The 17,240-nt window shown below is 40.7% G+C and overlaps 1 protein-coding gene across 22 annotated transcripts in view; it reads right to left on the bottom strand.

Annotated features, from left to right (window-relative positions):
• Window positions 1-17,240, bottom strand: part of KIAA1217 (KIAA1217 ortholog) — a 494,732-nt gene that overhangs the window by 194,387 nt on the left and 283,105 nt on the right. The window lies entirely within an intron of this gene.

A 17,240-nucleotide genomic window follows, 5' to 3' on the forward strand; every position in this document is an offset into this window, starting at 1 on the left:
AACTGCCTTACGTGTAAAGCACAGAGTCAACCTCTACGGCAGACCTTAGCTCTAGACGCAACTGCCCCCCAGCACCCCTGCCACACCAGAGAGCCCCTCACAAGTCATTCCCAAGGAAGGCTTATTAGCATGTTGGGTCAGAGCTGCAAGCGCTCCATCTCCAAAGCTCCACATGCAGGGGGGAAGAACCTGAAGTCAGAAGGTCGTGGGTTCAAGACCAAGGTTCTGCCCTCATTAACTCTTTTACTTTGAAGGAGTGATTTAACCCGACATTAGGTTTTGTATGGGGCCCATTAAACCAACCGAGTCTCCCTTTCCACATCTGCAAAATGGCAACAGCCATCCTGCAGACCTCACAAGGTCACCACGAAGCACGAATGAGGGAAAGCAGACAAAAGCACTGCTAACTGTAAGGCTCTAAAAATAATAAAGCAGCGGTGTTATGGTTAAGGAGAAGGAGCTTGAGGCATGCACCCAGAAAAGAGCTGCTAAAATGTTTTGCTGCTCAAGGACAAGGTTTGGCTATGCCTATGCCCATCGCAGCTGGCTCTGCAGCAGGGACACAAGACCTTCAACGCGCAGCTTCAATTCACGAGCAGATGAAAATCCAGGCGGCGGAGGTCAGCACCCCCATCCCCAGCTGAGAGCCTGGGCCGCGACGTGAGACTTGCTGTTCTGAGGTCCCGAGACGCATCTTCCCGTGGAGCTGCAATGCTTCCCGACCCCAACCTAACTCCTGGTTGGATCTCCCGTTCTCTGCTGCCACGGGTGTGTGGAGCCCTGTGGATGGGGCTTGGCCAACCTTCCTGACCCAGCCCACACTACTGAGAGCTCAGTGCTGGCCTCCGACCTCATTTCCCAGCTTCTGGCCTATTATTCTCCAGAAACAGCCCAAATACATTATAGGGGCTGAAAATTATTGTGAAAACAAATAAGCTTTACTGGGAGAAAAATCCCTTCTTATACAAATACTCTTCTTGACAGTTCCATTTCACTGCTAAGAGCAAACAAATAAGAGAGTGATGCCATTTCTTAAATTCAGAAGTGGATTACTGTTACTTAAATAGACAAGGAACACAGGCTATGATCAATAGCTAGTGTGTGTGATCAAACCTCATCATTATAGTAAATACAACATGATCGAGGCCATAATTACAAATTAGTATTTTTAACATTGCAATTAAGGTAAATAATCCTTGGAGAAACAAAAACACCACCACCACCGACAACAAAAAAACCCCCAGCTGTAGCTCTCTAGTATGATTTTGAGATTACAGGAGTAGAGTTCATACATTCTTCTAGGTGGGTGAATACTACTGGCTCTCATTTTTAATATCCAGTCAAATTTTTGCGCATAAAATAATCTTTTGAAACAGAAGGTTGGATCCTAGCAGTTCTTCTTGAAGAAGTTTAATACGCGCCCCTCTAATTACAATGAATTAAAATAGAATGTGTGCACATAACAATTCAACTCTAAACAGACCTTCCTAATTGCTTGGAAATAGCAGAAGTAAAAAGTTGAAAACAGGCTCTAAGTACACAAACAGCCTCTAGCCTTACACTGAAAAACTGACAGACTGTGCTCAGAAGAGAGAAAAGAGCCCTTTAGCAAAAGTAAAAGTTGTAGAGCTCCTATTCATCATGGTCAATATGGAATTTTGTGAGCTGGGCTGCAACCACAGTTCACAATGAGCAGGACACTGGGTGGTGCCATTAAAAAGCTTTCAAAAAAATCATTTAAGAAGATTACCAACTCCCCTTCTAGAACTAGGGCACAAAAACCTTAATGCAGAACTCCTTTGACACTCCTCCCATCCAAACTTCACAGAAATATGTTGAAAATATATGTTGGAACAAACCCGATGAGGAATAATATGTTGAAAGGGAAAGAAAAACAGAAATTGTGACTTACAAACAAAATACAGAGCTACTGTAAAGGTGGTTTTCACCATCAATAAGCTCCAAATGGGTCACAGGCACTTCCATCTGGACCATCCGCCTGGGTTGCCCCACCTCCTGTCCTTGAGAACACTGGGCAGGTGCAATGCTCGAATGTTAACAGCACGGGGTGAAGTGGCCTTCTCTTCCCTCCTCTGAAGGAGGTCCGGTTTGGCAGCTCTGAGGTGCAGTAAAGGGGATGGGGGAACTGCAGTCAGGGAGCAAAGAGGAAACCACACCATGGAGATGAGTACTCCTCACTGGTCTGAATACATCCTGCGTGCAAATGTCTCTCCTCTTCTGCCAGGAAGACCCACGAGGCTGCCATGGGTCTGAGGCTGCCGTGGGTCTGAGGCTGCTGTGTGGGCACATGCGGTCATTCTAGGGCTCACGGGGAGGCCTCAACATCATTTTCACCCTCCAGCACTCCCTGGAGAATCCCAAGAAATTGGCCAGCCACCATTCTCCCCTCCCCCAAATCCTGGCCAAGTCACACTCCGTCCATGGGTTCGCACCCCCAGGCAGGAGGGTTTAGGATAAAGTTGAGAAGGTCACTCACAATTTTCAGACTATTTGCTCCACGGTATTTCAATTCTTAGCCAAAGATGTCTGGCATGGAATCCCCCTCTTTTTGACCCACTGGCCTCTCTCATAATTTACCAAGTATCACGATGGCCTTCTACTTCCTTCACAAAGTTAATAAATCCCACTTGCAGAACATCAACTAAAGCACAGTGGCAGTTCCTTTGCCTCTGGGTACAGCTACTCACTCTTTCAAGGTAAGGCTGCAGAGCACGAATGACCTTGACTCTGCATTTATTTCGACTGACACTCACCTTCTCAACACGGCTGGTTCTGAAATGTGACTGAAGAGCTCTAAAATCCAGAGCAGAGAACAGAGTTTAAGCAGATAAAGCATTTGATTCGTTGGCAATTAAAAAAAAAAAAAAAGATTTTAAGGGAATGGTGGGGCTCTGGCCACCATAATCTACAACAGGCAGATCAGCGCCCATTTATAAGAAGCGTAAAGCATAGTTTTTAAGTTTTACTTAAAATATACACCACACCTTGCAATTAATTGCATGTAGTGCAGAACTATTATGTGGCCCATGATTGCTCCATGTGGAACACTGGAAAGAAGGTAGAATTTCTATGGACCCAATCACTCTTTAAAGATTATCTTGGGACTTCCCTGGTGGCGCAGCGGTTAAGAATCCGCCTGCCAATGCTGGGAACACGGGTTTGAGCCCTGGTCGGGGAAAATCCCACATGCCGCAGAGCAACTAAGCCCGTGAGCTACAACTACTGAGCCCGTGTGCCACAACTACTGAAGCCCATGCTCCACAACAAGAGAAGCCACCGCAATGAGAAGCCTGTGCACCACAATGAAGAGTAGCCCCTGCTTGCCGCAACTGGAGAAAGCCTACGTGCAGCAATGGAGACCCAACGCAGCCACAAATAAATAAATAAATAAGTAAATTTATTAAAAAAAAAAAAAAAGATTATCTTGGTGAGCCACCCTCCTCCCCATTCATCATGCAGATCTTTGATGAAAAGATTTATGATGAAGTGGAATCCAGTGTTTAGCTCTGTTGCAGATTTGTCTGCTCACTTCTTTCCTACTCCAGCGTTGGCTCAGAGGGGTAAGGCAGGCTTCCATTGGGCATACAGAGCTGTCATGCTGATGGGAGGCTCATTCCTGGCACAGAGCTGCATTACACCCCCAGGCAGGACAACACAGCTCTTCCCCATTGTACCACCATCCACCAGTGTATATGGACCCTTGTCCTGTTCACCAACCACAAGGGTAGGATCTGCCCTATGAGCAGGCAGGATAGTAGCTTGTGGATGGGTTGCGAGAGGAGGAGGGTGATTTCGTGGGCACTAAGGAACCATCATCTTGTTCCAGGAATGCCCCACCAACCTGCCAGCAGAACCCTGCAGATCCCTAGCCCAGCTAAGCAGGGGCTTTGGACTCCATCACTAAAAGCACCAGATACCACTGGGAGAGAAACGACAGCAGCCTTATCAGATAGTTAGAACTAGTGTCAATAATTCAGGAGAGCCTTTCTTGAGAGGAGATTTTGGTAAGGTGCGGGAAACGGGATCCAGAAACGAAATCACTGGTGCAAAGGCAACTATTCCTTTCTTCATTGTTTTTCATGAGTTCACGAGCCTAGACCCAAGGTGGGAAAAAGTCCAGTATTCTCACGGGCTCTCCATCTCCCCGTCTCCTACAGGACGAATCTCCCCATCTTACACTGGGCAACAGGGTCAGACTGTGGTTGAGACTGTTGGTATCCCTCCCCTGCCGGCAGTGGCAGAGCACAGCTTCAACCCCCCATATGGTGAACGACCAAATGAAGACATGAATGATGCTGACCTTGGACTGTGCTGTGAAGGGCAGAGTTACAGAGCCTGGCAGGAGCTCCAGAAAACAACGAAGCCCAGGGCAGGGAAGAAAATGAGGCCTCTTAGACGGGAAGAAAGGAAGCTAGCTAGAAATCTTTGAAGGGTTAGATTCCAAAAATCTATTTACAAACCACATATTCACTCTTCCAAAAAATAGCAGTTGAAATATATGGCCCATTAAGGTCTCATCAACCATAAACATCACATATCTACTGTTAGCTAGCTCCAATGAATGTAGGAGGATGGGATTTGGAAACCAGCTGTTTTATGAAATTTCTTTTGGTTCTAACACTTAACCTCATGCTAACAAGACTAAAACTGAGGCTCACTAACACACTACAGAGGAAATCCACATCCTGATTCAAGGTCAACTCTTAATGGGTTAAAAAAAAATTTACTGTGTCCCTCCAGAGATGTCAAAAATTAAATAATGGAAGCAGAGTTTCCTTGATTCTTCTCTGAAGGAGAGTTTTTCTTAATTACTGGTGTTTTATGGTCGTCTTGGGTAGTCTGAACTGATCGTGAAAACACATCGAAAGTATGTAGTCCATAAAAAGACTTTTTAAAAGTACAAACAGGCAAGATAGGTTTATCAAATAACTGTCTCAGAACGAAAATGCAATAAAAAATTATCTTTACATACAATAGAAGTCACACTAACTTTGCTTCGGTTATTTCATGATCTAAATCAGACTGCCTCCCCTCCTTCTAATTTCATAAAGACTACCCCACAGCTGCTACTGGAGTTACACGATATGGAAGATTATTATCCTTCTGAGTTGATGTCATCATTGTTTAGAGGCCAGGTCATAGTTTTTAAAACCAGGAAGCATCTGCAGCATATAAAATTACTTTCAACTTCTGAAGCTTCTAGGCCTAAAGCCAAAAGGTAATGAGTTACCTCAAAAATATTTTCTTCTCTTTCTTTAACAACAACAAAAAAAATATTTGGAGGATAGGGGGTGAAACAAAGCGATGTACACCACGTAACCCAGGGGTGATGAGTAACTACCTATCATGCCTGCTTTTAATCTTCTTATTTTCTGTTACCTGTCTTTTCCTCCAGGATCAGAATTCTTTTCAACATCAGTTCCCCGCAAAGGCCTGCTCTTCAGCGCTCTTTGGGGGAGGGAGGAGGTAAAGGCATTCTGGGCCCACAAGCTTTTCATTATTGCTTAAAGTTCTTTTCTGCTGACCATGATTGCACATGGACTTGCCAACGATCTCTGTTCAGGAGAGAGATTCAATTCTTTTTAAGAAGAAAAATCATTGGGTGCTTTCTTTCTCCATGAAACTCTCATAATCGAAAGACGTTCAATGCATCCAGCAAGTGACTCATTTTCCCTTAATGGCTTTCAGGTACTGGCATGCCCCTTCCAACGTTTACAATTCCACTACTCCAAGCAGAGGAGGTAACACAGCCTCAGGTTATACGAGGAAGGTGCCACGTCAGTGCGTCTGGTAGAACCAGCTGGCCAGGTGGCGCAGGAGGGTGTTTAAGAAAGAGCACAGGCTTGGAATCAGACTGTCCGGGATATATACACTGCCTACCAAATAACTTAGCCTGACTGAGCTTCAGTCTTCTTGCCTGCAAAATGGGAAACCACCACGTAGCTTATCCAGAGTTTCAGTGAGGAGTAAATGGAATCACTTCTGTGCCTGGCACATGGTCCATGTGCAATAAATACTTTTGCTTTGCTCATTCCAACAAACCCTGCTAGAATACACAGAGATCTTAGGGGATCCCCAGGCTATGGGGGTGGTTTTCAATATTACACATTGGCTGATTCTGGCGGTCATTTTTTCTTTCAAATGACCAAGGTTACACGTTCTTCACAAAATCTCTAAGTGAATATGTATCTGTTGATAATCAGTGTAACCTCCTATAGAAATACTGGAGCCCAGCTTATTCTGGTGAGCTGGAACTTGCCCAGAGCACCATATACCCTTGCTGGGGCCCCATGTTTCTCCCCAAAGTCATTGGTTTTCATTGAACCCACTGCCCAAGGAATGGGTATGAGACTTTGGTCTGCTTATTCTTGAGATCTACTCTTAACTTAGATTTTCTGGTTTCCTTATCTACAAGATCCTACAGAACGTGCAAGAGGTGGCTTTCCTGACCATATATGATATTTCTTTTTTCCCCAAGATCTAATTCTTAAGCTCTCACTAATTTTTAATTTTTTAAAAAATGTAATCACTTCCCTTTATCCTTAGGTAGTTTTTACCAAAAATACAAAATAATTTTAAAAGATCTCTTATGCCCTTATATAAATCATATATATGTATATATGTGTGTATATATATATATACATATATAGATAGATACACCCTCATATAAATAAGATACACTTAGATAAGTAAATAGAAATACTTATATACTTACATATAATAAGATATATAAATATTCATATAAATAAGAGTATTTATACTCTTATAAATACAGAGTATAAAGCAAAGAGCTATCTGTTGCGAGCATATACTCAAGGTCAACATATATGTCCATTTGCTACACTATTCTAAAGCCACTGTATCCACGAGCAATAACAATTCACATGCACTTACACATTTCTAGCTACTTGTGTATATCAAGTTATATAGCAGGAAGTTCCCCCAAAGTTGCATAAAAGTCAAACAAATTTTAATGGAATTATAGTTTCCATTTCTTAACTAGTTAATTATTAGGACTATACCAATGCTTTTATTTTCATTTGTAATTTATCTTCAGTTAAATTTTCACCATTTAGCGTATGGCTGTAAAATAACTTTGAGTCTAGTATGTCAATATTGAAATGAACTAGAGTAACTTCTCTTTTAGAAGTAACTTTATTGGTAATCCTTTCAGGATAAGAATAATCATACCCTAAGTTCACTGGGTGAGTAATTACCTCTTAGTTGATAGCAGTGTTCCCCAGGTCAAGGAATGATATGTGAATGGCATATACACAGGGATCCTATCCTGTTTATTCACCTCAAAACTCAGCATTTCTTCACAAAACCGACAAGGAAATTGAGTATCTTTTTGTGTATGTGCGTGCTTTGTACTTTGGGTTTTGTTTCTTTTTTTTAAATTAGTACTCCCTCTTTTATTCTATTACATATTTTTCATTCTCCCTCCTCCCATGCTAATAGAGTAATACCCAGCTATGAAAACAAAATGTCTTAAAAACAAAAATTGTGATGTAAAAGTGTATGGCTTTTTCCACGGCATAACCCGGATCATTAATCTCCCGCTCACCCAGTGCCAAGAGCGGTCAAAGCTGGCACGTATGTAAAAAATAAATGTACCAAGTTTCCATGTCTTTCTTCCTCTGAGAAATGTGAGGAAAGTGTTGAGTAAGACAAGTACTCCAGGGCAGAGGATGTGAAATAATCTAAACGGCTCCCCTTCCTCCCATTTTCCAGACCTCTGAGTGTTTATCTGGTGGAGTCTTCAAGAGCGTCTGGTGAGAAAGATCACGTACTGTGTCTTTGAGGAAATAAATCCACATCTCAAGCTTCGAGGTCTGAAAATGTCCATGGAAAACACACCTTTCTGGATGCCAGGTAGAGGGAAATCAATTTAAGAAAGTAAACATCTCTCACCAAGTGGCTGCCACTTTTGTCCTTCGACTTCTCTTGTGGATCCCGTGGCTGCCTGAACTTGAAATGGGGGAGACTTGAGGTCTCGAGACCAGTGAGCAATTGCTGTAATTTATTTTTAAAGCAATCATCTGGACTTCTATTCTGTGCCTGAACACTTACTAAGCCATCTCACAGTTACTGACAACAGTAAAAGTCTGACCGGGAAGTCCCTTCAGATTCTAAAACTTTTCAATTCAGACATATTCACATGGGTAATAGTCGTGTGGGTATATTTTACTAATTAAAAATGAAAAAAACCTGAATGCCCATTGACACATAAATGGACGAAATGTGGTCTATACACACAATGGAATATTATTCGGCCTTAGAAAGAAGGAAATGCCGAAACTTGCTACAATATAGATGAACCTTGAGGGCATTATGCTCAGTGAAATAAAAGCCAGTCACAAAAAGACAAATACTCTATGATTCCACTTATGTAAGGTACTTAGAGTAGTCAGTTCACAGAGACAGAAAGTAGAATGGATGGCCAAGAGGCACATGAAAAGATGCTCAACAACACTAATTATTAGAGAAATGCAAATCAAAACTACAATGAGGTATCATCTCACCGGTCAGAATGGCCATCATCAAAAAATCTACAATACAGCAGAAACTAACACAGCATTGTAAAGCAATTATACTCCAATAAAGATGTTAAAAAAAAATCTACAAATAATAAATGCTGGAGAGGGTGTGGAGAAAGGGAACCCTCCTACACTGTTGGTGGGAATGTAAATTGGTACAACCATTATGGAGAACAGTATGGAGGTTCCTTAAAAAACTAAAAATAGAGCTACCTTATGATCCAGCAATCCCACTCCTGGGCATATATCTGGAGAAAACCATAATTCGAAAAGATACATGCACTCACATGTTCACTGCAGCACTATTTACAATAGCCAGGACATGGAAGCAACCTAAACATCCATCGACAGAGGAATGAATGGATAAAGAAGATGTGGTACATATATACAATGGAATATTACTCAGTCATAAAAAGGAACGAAATAATGCCATTTGCAGCAACATGGATGGACCTAGAGACTGTCATACTGAGTGACGTAAGTCAGCCAGGGAAAGACAAATATATAATATCACTTATATGTGGAATCAAAAAAAATGGTACAAATGAACTTATTTACAAAACAGAAATAGAGTCACAGATGTAAAAAACAAACTTATGGTTACCGGTGGGGAAAGAAGGGGGGCATACATTGGGAGATTGGGATTGACATATACACACTACTATATATAAGGTAGATAACTAATAAAGACCTACTGTCTAGCACAGGGAACTCTACTCAATACTCTGTAATGAACTATATGGGAAAAGAATCTAAAAAAGAGTGGATATATGTATATGTATAACTGATTCACTTTGCTGTACAGCAGAAACTAACACAACGGTGTAGATCAACTATACTGCAATTAAAAAAAAAAGAAAGAAAGAAAGTAGAATGGTGGTTGCCAGGGGCTGGGGAAGGGGTCTGGGGAGCTGTTGTTTAAAAGGTATAGTGTTTCAGTTTTACAAGATGAAAAGGTTTCAGAGATTAGCTGTATAACACTGTAAATATACTTAACACTACTGAACTGTACACTTAAAAATGGTTAAGATGGTAAAAATTTTGTGTTATGTGTATTTTACCACAATTAAGTATTTTAAAAATAATAAAATCCTGTCAACTGTCAAAATAAATAAAATGAGAGAGAGAAAAAAAGTGAACAAGAAAGAGTAACCTCTAGCCAGGGTTCTCTACAAAGTATCTAGATATATAAGGGGGGCTCAAATGGCAAATTATTCCTAGCATATCATTTGTGATGTGGGAGCAAGTCCTTGCCTGTGTATTTAGTGAAAGCTAAGTCTTACCTTAAGGGCTTGCTCCAGAGGGACATGGCTCTGGACCCAATCAAGTTCGAATGAAGATCTTGGCTACATTTCATTTGGCCTGATGGTCCCTTTGGTATTTCCCCAATCTTTTGATTCCTTGAGATATTTAACCATGCTCTTACCCCAAATGCTGGACTATGTATGGATGCCCTTTGGATAAGCTCGCTGAGGTAAGACTGTGCTGAGTCTATGCGGCCCTTCTTATTTGAGGTGAGTGTGATGTGCAGGCAAATACTGTCGTATTGGTACCAAGTGGGCAGTTCCATGCTGGGTTGAGGGAAACTCAAGCCAAGCACTACAACTGTCTCTCAAGTACCATCTGCCATAGCTTTTCACTGACCCTTCTTACGTACCGAAGGAAGACACAGGTGTTCATTTTCAGTGCTAATTGTCGGTGCAGAAATCACTATGCTTGGTGTCTCGCCCACACTGCTTCTCTGACTGGGGTCTGGGACTAATAAGGACCCATGTTTGTTTAATCGAAAAGAAGCAATCAAACTGCCTGTTCAGATTAAGATGGATCTACCGCCTGGACAGTTGATACGGGATTCTCAGAGATCGTCTGCAGGGCCGATTCTGAGATAAGAACAGTTCTTTATTGTAGCAACTCTTTGAATCCACCGTCTGTTTTAACTCAAAGTAGGATCCAAGACACAAATCCTACCATTAAACATATGGAAGACAGATAGAAAGAAATCTCATTTATTTTCTCTCCACATAAATGGTAAGGTCTCTCCTTTGAACTATAACATGTACAAATAAGGAGATTTTAAAGCAGGGACTGTTCTCTGACCACGTTTAAGCACAGATCTGTGTAAAATAAAAAGTTAAAAGTTATATTCCTATTATTAAAAGTTCACCCTCTTTTAGAAAATACTTAATTAGCTCAGGGGGAAAAAGATCCTTCACTACTCACATTATTAAGTAAAGCGTTAGGTTTCCACATTCCCCAACCATAAGATCAGAACTGACTCTTGGAATCTACCCCAAAACCTCAACTTCCTGCTCTGCAAGATTTACCTCGGAGAGTGAAGAGGTCCCAAACGTTGCCAAAAAAGACCTTTAAACGAAATCAATCAGATCAGGGCAACCCATAACTCTGTTTGATATGCCACATACTAAAAGACATGGCACAGAAACACTAATACTTTCCTGGCTGATCTACAAATGCGCAAATAGATACAGTAATGTCTTATTTACGGAACACTGCCACAGAAGTGAGATTTCCAGATAAGATTTTTAAAATATCTTTTTAGATGCTATTTTAAAAAAAATCACCCTATTTATTTTTAATTTGGCCTACACCCAATCAAAAAAGTTAATTCTTTTTTGGATGACACGATGTCGGCATGAACATTAGTTCTGATGTTAATAGAGACAATTGAAAACAGAGGTCCCTTCATTAAGTAGCCTCAAAACGGGGTGCCTATGAGTGGAGCAGAACAGAACCTTCCCCTTGCTTGACTCATATCTGAAACTACTGCAACTCAAACATACTGGAATTGGAGAAGGAAGAAAAAAGCAGTTCAACGGAACCAAACCGAGCTCAGGAACAGACTCAGAAACAAGCAGAATCTGGCTCTCACAAGGTGGTATTTCGAATCAGCGGGAAAAGATTAATTATACAGTCAGTGGTAGTGGCGCCATTGATTAGCTACTTGGAAAAAGAAATTAGGCTGGATGCCTATCAAACTCCTTACCTCAAAACACACTTCAGAAGCGTCAAATATTACAACCTAGGAAAGTTAAACTCTAAAGAAAAGTACTAGAGGGCTTCCCTGGTGGCGCAGTGGTTGAGAGTCTGCCTGCTAATGCAGGGGACACGGGTTCGAGCCCTGGTCTGGGAGGATCCCACATGCCGCGGAGCAGCTAGACCCGAGAGCCACAATTACTGAGCCTGCGCGGCTGGAGCCTGCGCTCCGCAACAAGAGAGGCCGCGATAGTGAGAGGCCCGCGCACCGCGATGAAGAGTGGCCCCCGCTTGCCGCAACTGGAGAAAGCCCTCGCACAGAAACGAAGACCCAACACAGCCATAAATAAATAAATAAAATTAAAAAAAAAAAAAAAAAAAAAAAGACAGAGCTGGAAAATACATTTGAAAAAAAAAAAAAGAAAAGTACTAGAATAAAACACAATTTTTTAATATGTCATATTTCAACAGGGGTGCCCTTCCTAAAAACACAACTCTACAGGCAGACATATGAAGGAAAAGATTTCTAAATTGGATTACACGCAATTTTTAAATTTCTAGGGAAAAAAATTTCCGCCAACAAAGACAGACTGGAAAACTATTTGCAACAAGTATGATAGAAAGTTAATTCCTTAGTTTATGACTCCGTCTTGCAAATCAATGAAGAGTCATCATCCAATTAAAAATGAGCAAAACCACAAACTGAAACCTTATGCACACACACAAATCAACTAATTAACAGGAAAATCAACCTCAACATCACTCATTTTAAAAAGATAAATCAAAACAATGAGTGTCTTTTTTTTTCACTTATTAGATTTGCAGAATTTTTAAAAATTTGATACCCAGGGTAGCAACAATAGAGAAAACAGCATCCTTATATGTTGCAGGGATATTTAAGTTGGTTCAAACTTTCTGGTAAAAATCTGTAAATGTTTTGATCAATTCCACTTTTAGAAATTTACCCTATAGAACAGCTGGGGGAAAAGACTTAGATACATGAACAGAATGAGAACAGTGACCAAAACACAGGTGTTGCAGGTTGAGAGAGGTGGAAACACAGAAATGATCATTGATTTAAAATTACGATACTCTATACAGGATACTGATTTAATATTATGATAATCTATACAGCAGTAAACAATCTAGACATTAAAGAATGAGTTGATTCTGTATAACCTGATGTGGTCATACAGAAGATCGTCATATGTGGTCATATCTCGAAGATGCACCATTAAGAAGCAAAGTATAGAACAACTGTATATAATTTATATAAACGTAAAAAGAAGCTATGCATGTATCTACTGGGACATGCATGTACCATCTTTAGAAAGGATCCAACAAGAAATTATTAACAATGGTTACTTTTGGATAGAGGGACTGAGAATTGAGGGTAGAAGCTTTTAATTTGTGGGTGTATGCATGGGCTTCAGGTATGATTTGAAGATTTTACCATGTACTTATGTTACATTTAATTTAAAAAATTAGCCTCCTTTCTGCTGTCAGCTGCCATCTTTCTGTTGTCATAGCCTTCTACGAAATTGGGCAAGTGTATAAGGTAGGTGGCTGTCGCTCTAATTGAAATGTTTAGGCGTAGGGGCAATCATTTTCTCCACATCTGAATTTATGGCTATATTCCAGATGTTTGTGGCTGCTGTTCTCTGCGCTGGTGACCTTGTACACATCTGAACACAGAGCTCAGCGGCTACTCTCAGGTCTACAGCGGATGGTGCTTCTCAAAAACAAGCTGACTTCCTGCAAAGGCCACAGGGCTATGCCCTGGAGCATAATTTCATGCTCGTAATAACAGTCTGGTAGACTTCCTTAAATTTTAATTATTTGTCCAAGATCTGTATATCGGCACTCCTTTCAAGCAACATTAATTATTACAAAGGGCAATCTTCTAGGAACAAAGGATATTTTTTACTCTATGCAACTATCTTTAGTTCAGAGTCCCAGAATGTTGACACTAAAAGGAATTTTCGAGGCCATCCAGTTCAACCCACACGTTGAAGAGACTGGAACCAAAGTTAAATGCCCCGTCTGAAGTCACCAGTTAGCAACTGGCAGAGCCAGTGGGAAATCCTTGATCTCCCGAATGCCAGTTTTGTGCTTTTTTGCTTTAAAAACCATATTGAGGAAATCTAAACTACAGCCTCAGTTCATAAAAATAAATATTAAAAGAGCCATAGGATATGACATACAGTATGAAAGGAAATATACTTTGTTTTCCTGATTCAGTTTCCTACAGTTTTCCCAGGAGTGTTGGGTTCAGATAAGGGAGAATCTATACTTATCTAGAAGTGGAAGTAATGAGATAAACATCAAGTCTCCACTGAAAAGGAAAGCAAAAGGAGAACTCAACTCCGCATAGTGATTTAAATACAATTTAAATAAAAACAACTTTGTGAAGTCTCTTTTTCAGGAATAGAGGAGTAGGAATCACCTTGGCATGACAATCTCCCAAGTGACCTCCTGATTGTCATCTCAACAGGGGTTTGATAAAGATTTTGCCTACATGCAGAAGACATGAAAAAGGGAATCCTATTACATACGATGACAGAATGCTTCCAGAAAGAAAGAATAAGTTCATTTGCAAGCTGGGACCCTGAGTCCCACGGTAGCCCAGGAAGAATGCATTTCTTGGTTTTCCTTTTGCACAATGATGGCTGGTTATTTTGACCGGAATAGGAGAACTATTACAAGCAGCTCTAATCCATATGGACGTGGCATCCTAGTGAGCATAACACAATTATCTACAAGGAAGGGAAGAGCAAAGCAGTCAGAGAACAGGATGTGTATTTTGAGGATTATATGACAGAGAACTATCTCCACATAACATGTGTCAGACACATTTTCACACACACACAGTCAAAGAATATTTCCACCATTAAAAAGCTGGATTGAATGCTGAGTTACTTCTGCTTACTTGAAAATAATGTCCAAGCAAATCTTATGATTCCTTGTGAGGTGGCTATCACAGAAGAAAAGAACATTCAACTAAATGTGAGATAGTCAACTCAATGACAGAAGGAAGCTGTCTGGAGAGTTCTTTTGATGGCAGTTTAAGGCCAAAGGAGGCTCCCAGGAGTAGACTTCACCGTGAATCAGTCTGTTTGGGTCAGGGGAGGGAGCCTTGCCTGGCTTCGGCCCCATGATGGGCACCGTGGGGATGGGAGGGGAGAGATGCGAGTTGGGAGAGAATTAGCACAGCAGTTGTGGTTGAATTCACGCTCCTCCAGGATAGTGAACAGACCAGGCAGTCCTCCTTCCTACCTGATCCCAAACGGCCTAGCGATCAAGTCCTGATTAGATTCTCCTTCCATCCTGTGTAGAACTGCACAGCCTGCAGTAGGACATCATGATACTGTCAGTCCTTGGAATTAGCTAGACTGATGAACACACTCGCAACTATGATCCTGCTATCCTGGCAAGCAAGGGGCAGCAGAGAGAAGACGGCGTCAGAGGCCAGGAAAGACTCTGTCCTGTGAGACAAACCCTGGCTTTGATGGGATACTGCTCTTCCGCATGGTAGGCTATGTCTCCCGTAACTACACCCCCTAAATGTAATCAAATTGTGGAAAATACTAAAAGTCTCAGGCAGACCCGGTGCAGTCTTGGTCTAGAACTTTCTCACTGTGCCATCCTGAGTGAGTTAGCCGACCTCTAAGGATCTTCCTTTCCTCTTCCGTAAAACAGTGATAATAATACCCATTGGAGAGCTGGGAAGATTAGAATTGAAACACATATAACGCACGTGACCTAGTTCCTGGTTATTGGTACCAGTAGTACCAAAATTCCTGATTATCATCTTACCTGTGAGTTTACTAGCTTCTGGACCTAGTAATTCAACAAGTCCATGGAAGGCTAAGGCCAAGCCCCAAATACACTACTTTGACAGTAAGAAAGCAAATCCTTTACAAAGGATGGCACGGGATTTCTTTACACTTAGAAGGCTGATTTTCTTTAAGTTGGAATTTTAGATTCAGGTAATAACTAATGAACTATATTTGAAGATTTTTTTGAAAGGCCAAAAATTGGGTGGCAATACCCAAAAGGGGAAAAATATATTCAATGACTGAATTGCAATGTTACAACCCAGAAAAAAAACATATTTTCTGTGCTGATAAAGAGATGTCTAAAAAGGGATAATATATGCAAGAAAAAGAAGTTAAGAAGAGATGGAGAAGGTATGGGAGGAGAAATGATTATTTGAGAAGCTACTTTGTGTACCTGATTCCTATCAGGGTCTTTCACATGTAGTATTTTATTCAGTTCACACAAACCTGAGAAAAATATGTTTCTTCAATTTATACATAAGGAAACCAAGCTTGAAAACTTGCTTTAAAAAGCTGGTTCAGGCATAAACCTGGATCTAAGTGTGTCACTTGGACTCAAAGTTTTCCTTCTCCATGAAAATAAAATTTATTCTAGAAACATTAGTTTACATTTTTCTAGATGTCGTTCTAAAAGAGTTTCCACATGATTCTGTTAAGATGAAATTACAATTCCTTAAGAGTCATTTGTATTTTAAGAATCAATTCTGTCTAAATTTCAAAGCCACAAGAAAAGAACCAAGGATATAAAATGTCTTAAAAATTGACAATCGTTTAAAAGGAACATGTAAAATATACAATTTATATTATGTGAAAAGAAAACCCATTTCAAACCAGTTTTAGGTTAGACACAGAGGAATATCTTGAGCATCCAGGTCAAAATTATAAAATAAATATGCTCGACATCTTAAAAACTTGATAGCTGCCTGTCTCTGAAGGATTAAATTTAGCCAAGCTTGAAGGCAATAATTTCATGAGCTTGTTTCCAGAATGTGCACATCCTGCAGGACTTGAAGAGTCCGTCTGTCCTCCAGAAGGAAGGGGCCATTCAAGTCATTTGTTTCAGTGCCACTTAGGTGAGACCCCCCAGGACTGGGGGATGCGGGCTAAGAAGGTTGCTGAAGTCCCATAATGGGATGGTAAGTATTCTGAAGGGTACAGCCAAAGGCCTTGAACTTCAGATACCAGAATCACCTGGGAAGGTTCCTGAAGGAATCTTTGACAAAAGAACTTAGAAAATAACCCACACTGGGACAGAGACTACTCCTCACTTCTGGTGACTTTTATGCCGGATTCAGCATTTGTTGGTTGCCTTCTAGACTTCAGACTCACTTAAGTTAAATTTAGAAAACACTTTGAGAGATTACAATGTCCAATTCATTGCTGAAACTTGGCAAAAAGTCTAGGAAAAAGACAAATGCAAAAATGTTAAGTCTGCAGGTTAACAAATTGCTATGCGTCTTGCTCCCACAAAGCGAGGTATGCGTGAACGGTCCAACCCAAGGTGATAAGCCACAGGTCACGGAAGAAATAATGTGTGCACAGCATCCATTTTCCAGACCCCTTTCCAAGCATCAAAATTGCATTCCATCATTATCAGGAAGTCTTTGGTTTCTAGTAGGAAATAGCTTATGAGATGCAGTATATCTTTCAAAAATGCATTACTTATAAATATATTTTTAAATTACTGAATTGAATAAATTAGTATGAAAAATTATAACAAATACAAAACAACACTATGGAATCTCATAGAGTTTGGTCCAGGTGATGACTAACAAATCCCAGGGTTTACAATAGTCTATGAAGCACTGTTGAAAATGTTGTCAATTACTGGTTGGTTCACTGAGTA

Source organism: Balaenoptera ricei, chromosome 2 (assembly GCF_028023285.1).
Source record: "Balaenoptera ricei isolate mBalRic1 chromosome 2, mBalRic1.hap2, whole genome shotgun sequence".
In the NCBI taxonomy this organism is placed as follows: domain Eukaryota; kingdom Metazoa; phylum Chordata; class Mammalia; order Artiodactyla; family Balaenopteridae; genus Balaenoptera; species Balaenoptera ricei.